The 7,164-nt window shown below is 42.3% G+C and overlaps 1 pseudogene; it reads right to left on the minus strand.

The window, feature by feature from the left end:
* Positions 1 to 1,958: 1,958 nt before the first annotated feature.
* LOC128592316 (60S ribosomal protein L21-like) lies at positions 1,959 to 2,439 on the minus strand (annotated as a pseudogene).
* Between the last annotated feature and the right edge of the window lie 4,725 nt (positions 2,440 to 7,164).

Genomic DNA, 7,164 nt, shown 5'->3' on the forward strand with positions numbered 1-7,164 from the left:
TTTATTCTTTGCATTATCCTTTAGCATTGTTGCATGCAACTGCCCCTCCACTCCATCCTCACTGATGCTCCTGGACTATCAGGAGCAGGACTGACTCCACACCTCACTGTCTCAGAGCACCTTAAGCTGAATTTGGCTCTGGATGATCCATCATCTCCACATTCTTTCCAACATCCACCTATCTACAGAGGTCCACGTGGATAGTTTATGCCAGAGAGAGCTGGCAGCAGGTGGGTGGTAGTGCAAGCTGGTTGGGATGGCGTGGAGATGCATGAGAGCCAGGGTGGTGGCTCCACACAGTTCCCAAAGCAGCCTACAGACCAGAACATCTCTGAGCTGAGCGAGACTGGATGACCAGAGTGTACTATAGCTTCTCAGCCTCCTTCTCCAAGCAGCTTCACCCTCCACCATCCCCACAAGAGAAGCAACACTTTCTGGACTTTAATCTACAAAAGAAAGTGCCTGGCTAACACTACTGGCCAGTTCTGCAAGGGTATTCATAGTGAAGCCAGATGGAGTTTCATTTTGTGTGGGATTTATTTATTTATTTATTTATTTTTGTTGGGACAGAGTTCTACCCTATGTCCTGAGCAGATTGCAATGGTGTCGTAGCTCATTGCAACCTCAGACTCGGGCTGTGGACATTTCACCGCCTCAGCTCTGGAAGCTGCTGGTAAAACAGGTGCTCGCCATGGCGCCTGGCTGTTTTTTTTTTTTTTTCATTTTTTTAGGACTTGGGGGTCTCACTCTCGCTCGAACTCCTGAGCTCAATCAATTCTCCCTCCTCAGCCTCCCACAGTGCTGAGATTACACGCGTGAGCCGCCATGAAAAAGTCTTTATCATTGAATATTTCCAACCTCTGTACAGGCAGACAGGATAGTTGAATGAATTCTATATACCCATTATTCAGCTTCAACATTTATCAGTTCGTGGCCAGTCTTATTTTGTCTCCATTCCTGCTACTTCTTCCCTCTCCAATTATATTGAAACAAATCTCAGACATTATGCCCTTTTATCCTCAAATATTTTAGTATGCATCTCTAAAAGATAACAACTTCTAAAATGCATGTGTAATGCCATGTATGTATCAGTACAGTATTTCCAGTAATACTAAATATTGATTATTTAACAAATTCCCCTAATTATCTCATGTACGTATCTTCATTTTGGTTTGTTTGCTCAGTTAATTTGTTTGAATTGGGATTCAAATAAGGGCTATAGTACAATTAGTCGAGGCATCTCCTGAGTCTCCCTTAAGACAGTAGTGTCCCTCTTAGCAACTTCTTTGTTCCTTGAAATTTATTTTTCGAAGAAACTAGGTTGTTTGTCCTTCAGAGATTCTCATTCTGAATGTTACTGATTGCAGCCCTGTAATGTCTTTTAACATGTCCTTCTGTCCCTGAATTTTCTGTAAATTTGTAGGTAGAGTCAAGGCTCAGACTTGATCTCTTAGCAAGACTACCTTGTAGGTGGTGTTATATAGGAGGCACAAAAGCCACCTGGCTGCTTTTCTATTTTGTGATACTAACAGCCATTGGTGACCATTGCCTCAATCCACTAATTCATTAGGAGTTAACCTTTTTTTTTTTTTTTTTTTAGGACACATTAAAATTTGCTTTAATATTTCTTTGGGGAAAAAAAATCATACTTGTAGTGAATGAACAAGAAACATTTTTACGCTATTATTTGTATCTACCATGCCATGAATTCATAGGGAAAGAGGTTCCAGTAGCTCAGGGAGGCACCTTGCCAATGAATGTGACAAAGTGTTGATTGACTTTTGAGTTCATGGGAAATAGGTTCCAGCACCTTGTATCACTGTTCCATGGGGTCTATTGGTTATCCTGTGTGCTATGCTGTACACCTATTATGCCATGAGCTCATGGGGAATAAATAGGTTCTTGCACCTAAATACATGGGTCCACTGGTACTCCTGTGTGCTAGGTTATATGCTTTATTATGCCTTGAATTCATAGGGAATGGGTTCCAGGAGCTCAGGCTCCTTTCCGTTGGTTCTCACCAAGTGGGCTTCTCTGGGTCGCGCAGGCTGGCGCTTCAGTTGAACCCAGGTACCTTTCTCTTTGGCTTCCTTCTTTTTCTGATCATTTTCCTTCACGCGTTTCAGGAAGCTATCTCGGCTCTTAGAGTGCTTAATATGCTCAATACGATCATTAATCCTCTTGGCAAGGATCTTGCCCTTGTTTGTTTACAACAATGCCAACAGCATGCTGGGTAACATTGTAGATTCTTCCAGTTTTGCCATGGTAACATTTGTGTGGCATGCCTTTTTGAACAGTACCCATTCCCTTGATGTCTACAATATCACCTTTCTTGTAGATTCGCATATATGTGGCCAAAGGAACAACTCCATGTTTTCTAAAAGGCCTAGAGAACATGTATCGGGCGCCTCTCCTTTTTCCCTTTGTGTTTGTCATTTTGGTGAATTACTAGAAGATGGCCTCTCTGGCCAAAAGGGGGGAGTTAACTTTTTTAATTATAAAAAGAATATATTCTTGGGCGGTGCCTGTGGCTCAAAAGAGTAGGGTGCCAGCCCCACATGCCGGAGGTGGTGGGTTCAAACCCAGCCCCAGCCAAAAACTGTAAAAAAAAAAAAATATATATATATATATATATTCTCATTTTAAATGACTTAAATCATATAACATGATATAAGGCGAAATGTAAAAATGCTGTGCTTTTCCTTCTTGCCCTCTAAGTGTCACTCTTTAGATATAACCATGTTTATAAGTTATCATGTAATTTTTTAAAAATTGATTTAATTACTTTAGGAAAATGGGTATTATGGAGGTATGATAAGTGTGGTACTCACACAACCCCACATGATGGTGTATAAATCTAAGTATCTACATAAAACATAAAAAGTATCCAAGTATGTATTATATATGATGTTATGCTTATATATACGTTACAGAAAGCAACAGCAATACAAGACAACCACCTAAGGCAGTGGTTCTCAACCTTCCTGATGCCGTGGCCCTTTAATACAGTTCCTGTGGGTCGCGACCCACAGGTTGAGAACAGCTGACCTCAGGAAATCTCAAGCCGCACAGGATTAATGACCAAATGAATGACTATTTTAGGAAAGATTCATTTTTAGTTTAACAAAATCCTACTGGCTTAAGCCTGAATGAGAAATGTGATACCAGGTTACAGGAATAACTCTTGGGAAGTGTCACTGGGCCTGACAAAGGACTGTCATGTCCAAGATTTGAAAAATCACCGGGAACATGGCAGCTGACTTCACAGGCTTCTCTCTGCCTATTTGCTTCATTTTTCTCTTTGCAGAAAAGCCCTCTCTGCCTTTCTCTAATCAGGGCACTAAAAAGCGCTCCTCTCGTCGGTCCAGCCCTAGACTCGAAGTCCGTAATTTGAGCGACAGCTGTGACCCGCTCTCCTCTCTGAATCGCAGTTCCGGAGCCCAGGAGAGAGCTGATTGGCCTCCTAGGTCAGGTGTTCATCTGCCTGGGTCCAATCAGCACAGCTGTGCTCCCGCTGCGGCTCCTCCCTCAGCACGTGTGTGAGGCTGGACTCAGGACCCGGGAGGGAGTTATGAGATGGGCAGATACCCACCAACAGGTGTGTCAGTCCATGTTCTTTATTACAAACAGAAACTGCTCTAGATTGAGTGGGAAAGGGGTAGTATCCCCAAAGCTCTAGAATGGAGCGTGGAGGCTGCGCATCGTGAAGCAGCGTGCTCGCTACACTGTGGTCCTCTCTTGCTGTCCACCGCCAGCCTCGATAGCACCTATGGCACCAGAAACCGAAGCTCCGCCGCTGCTGCCGTCCCAAAGCCAACCCCTCTGCTGCCGCCATTTCCAAAGGATGGAGTCTGCATTATTCACCTTCCTCACAGAATTCTTTTCCTAAATCTCTTCACGGGGGTGCATCTGTGTGAGGGGACCTTGGCCTCATATCTGGAGCATGGTTGCAAGGTAGGCTGGGAAAATGAGTTCTTCCTTCTATTAATATCTGGGAGGGATGGAATTCCTAATGAAGGAAATTCCCCAAAGGTGGGAGAATTGTTCACAAGATGATGGGCAGCCACAAATGTTGCCAATGTCCATAGGTGTGTCTAGGACAGTGGTAAGAATGAGAGTTCAATGTTAGGATTTCAAACAGGGACTCCAATGGGACCGACCATGCAGTGTTGGAGGAGCAGAATCAGTTGGCCCAGACATCACGTTCATGAAGGGGTTTTCAGCTCTTGACAGCATCTCCAAATAGAGGTACACATGAACGTTGCAGACAGACAGTGATGAGATAATATGAAGTTCATTCTCCACCTTTAAACTTGGGCACCATGACTGGACCGGACTGCATCAGATACACTATGACTTCAGAAATTTTATAAACCCTGTAAGTATTTCGGAACTAACACTACCTAATTATATCATTTTTTTTGTGTTAAAATATTTAATTTGTTACATATAATGATTTAAAATTATCCCCAATTTCTTTCTTTCTTTTTTTTTGAAGTAAGAGCATTTTTTTTTTGCTGTTTTTGGCCGGGGCTGGGTTTGAACCCACCACCTCTGGCATATGGGGCCATCGCCCTACTCCTTTGAGCCACAGGCTCTGCCCTAAAATAATTCCAAATTTTATAATTCTGATGTAGTATTTCTTTCTTGATGTGTCTGTCTCAAAAGGGAGAAATGGCCAGAATCACTCTTGAGGGGCTTGGAGTTCAAAGAAGGGGGGATTTTATTTTTTAGTTTTTTTTTTAAATGTATGAGGTAAATATGCATATATAATTTACCTTCTTTGTCATTAAGTGTTCAGATTAGTGGTAATAGGTACATTTATATTTTTTTTTCCAGAAAGGGGATCTTGTAGCCTATTGGCGAGGGGAGAGGAGGACCCTAAACATATCTCTGAAGGACTGGTAGGGTTTATTTTGGTAATTCGAGCAGGGATGGGGCATGTCATTATTGTTAAATGTCCATCTCAGAGCCAATCAAATCCTTTTTTTGTCTCTGAGTGGAAAGCCTAGTCCTGTGATGTCTATAATTAGCAGGTCACCACCACCAAGGTTGACACAGCTCTGCAAGTCCCCAGCTGAGGGTGGGCTGCAGGGCTGGGCTGAGGAGGTGGAGAAGCCCCTAGGATTTCAGGGTTCTGAGAACTCCAGATTTGTAGGTGGGGTGAGGTGGCAGGGGGGATTGCCCTCCTCAGTATCAGTGTGGGTAAGAGACAGCTGGGAAAGCTAAGCAGAGTTTATTGCAGTGCAGTGTCGAGCTGTTTAATTTGCACTGAAAGGAACAGTAGAGGTGTCCTAGTTAATTGAGACAGAGATTATAAATTAGGGCTTCCAAAGAGGTCCTTAGGGTTCACCTTGTCAGGCTTTTCTTGTGGGAAGGTTTTGAAGGCTGCCCAGAGAATGACATTTGAGAGACCTGGGGGTCTCAGTGCTTACTGCCTGAGTTGTTTTACATGGCAGTCCTGTTTTTTGAAAGCTTGAAATCATGTGATGTAAATATATTAATAAGTTCTCACTTAGAGTACATTGTGAAATATTGGGAACTTCAGTTCAAAAAATGTCAAAAACTCCATACTTTTCAATTTGGCAGACCCAGGGAATTGTGAAATATGGTAACTTTATTTCCATGGCCTACTGCAACAGGTGAGCTGATAAATACACAACCTCCATCCTTTGTCACCTCCTGTGGACATCACGGTATTGTTGCCATGCTTTGGGAAGTCAGTGAGTGAGTCCTTTGTTAGTGCCTGGTTATGTTATTGGGAACTGTTAGAACTGAAAATCTTTTTTATATCCTATAGCAATGGCACCCAAGTGTTAGATAAATGGTGGCACTTGCAGCAGTTTTCCAAAAATGGAGCTACCATGAGTAGCTTTGGATGGAAGGTAAGGTGCTAAAATGCCATCAAGAACCACCTTGATGCTGCCAATTTAGGAGCAAGCCCTCTGCAAAATTTTGGATAGTGACAAGAAATGAAAAATGAAAAGCAGCAGTAAGGCCAAAGCCTGTTACTATGGTTGTAGATTTACGTAAAATAAGAAACATTAGTCTCACTTTGTATGTCTTTGGGAATATCAGTCTCATATGATGTGAATTTTGAATTAAATTGCAGTATCCTATGATAACTGGTATTCCTAACTGGTATATTTCACTCTTTCTGTTTTCACTTCTGAAAGAATGGCTGTAAGATCAATTCTGCTCAGAGGCTGTTCATGTCACTGTCCTCAGAAACCTCCCACTGCCCACTAAGATTGGTCTGAATAATCAAGCTGCTCAATCACAGTGGAGTTGAATCTTCCCTTGGGACCAGATGCTCCTGAAGGAAAGGGCTCAATTCCTCCTTCCATGTATACTCATGCTAACGGGGCTGTAACTTTGAATCTATATCAAGTAAGGCATTTATGTATTCTGGGTAGAGGTCTGATGGGGGTCTCAATACCTGGCATGGAATGGGAACTTGTGGTGTTCCAAACACTGTGGGATGCCCAAAACAAGTTACCATATTTCACAATTCCCTGGGTCTGCCAAATTGGAAAGTATGGAGTTTTTGACATTTTTTGAACTGAAGTTCTCAATATTTCACAATGTACTCTAAGTGAGAACTTATTAATATATTTACATCACATGATTTCAAGCCTGTTAGATTAATGCTGTTACACGATGGCCTTCTTTAAATATTTGTGTGATGAATGAATGGTCTTTATACAATTTTTTTCCTTTGAGTTTTCTAAACTCAGGGACAGGGACCAGGGCCACAAAGGTGCAAGGGTCTCCAGGATCTTAGGTAATTCTGAGTTTTTCATTTCCATGGTTTAGGCTAGGGAAATGATCTTCATAATAAGCAAACAAACAAAACATTCCTTTTGGTGCGTAAGACAGGGTTTCTCAACCTTGTGACTATTGACTTTTGGGGCCAGATAGTCTTTGTTGTGGGGAAGTGTTCTGTATTTAACAGGATGTTCAGCAGCTTCTCTGGCCTCTAACCAATAGATGTCAGTAGTGCCCAGCATGCAAGTTGTGAAGTCAAATATGTCTCCAGACATTGCCTAATGTCCTGGGGCTGGAGATGTGAGAAGCTCTGAGTGATGCCCAATTGAGAATCACTGGTCTAGGGCAACAGTTGCATGTTAGAATCATTCAGGGAGATTTAAAACTACTAATGTC

Source organism: Nycticebus coucang, chromosome 8 (genome assembly GCF_027406575.1).
Source record: "Nycticebus coucang isolate mNycCou1 chromosome 8, mNycCou1.pri, whole genome shotgun sequence".
In the NCBI taxonomy this organism is placed as follows: Eukaryota; Metazoa; Chordata; class Mammalia; order Primates; family Lorisidae; genus Nycticebus; species Nycticebus coucang.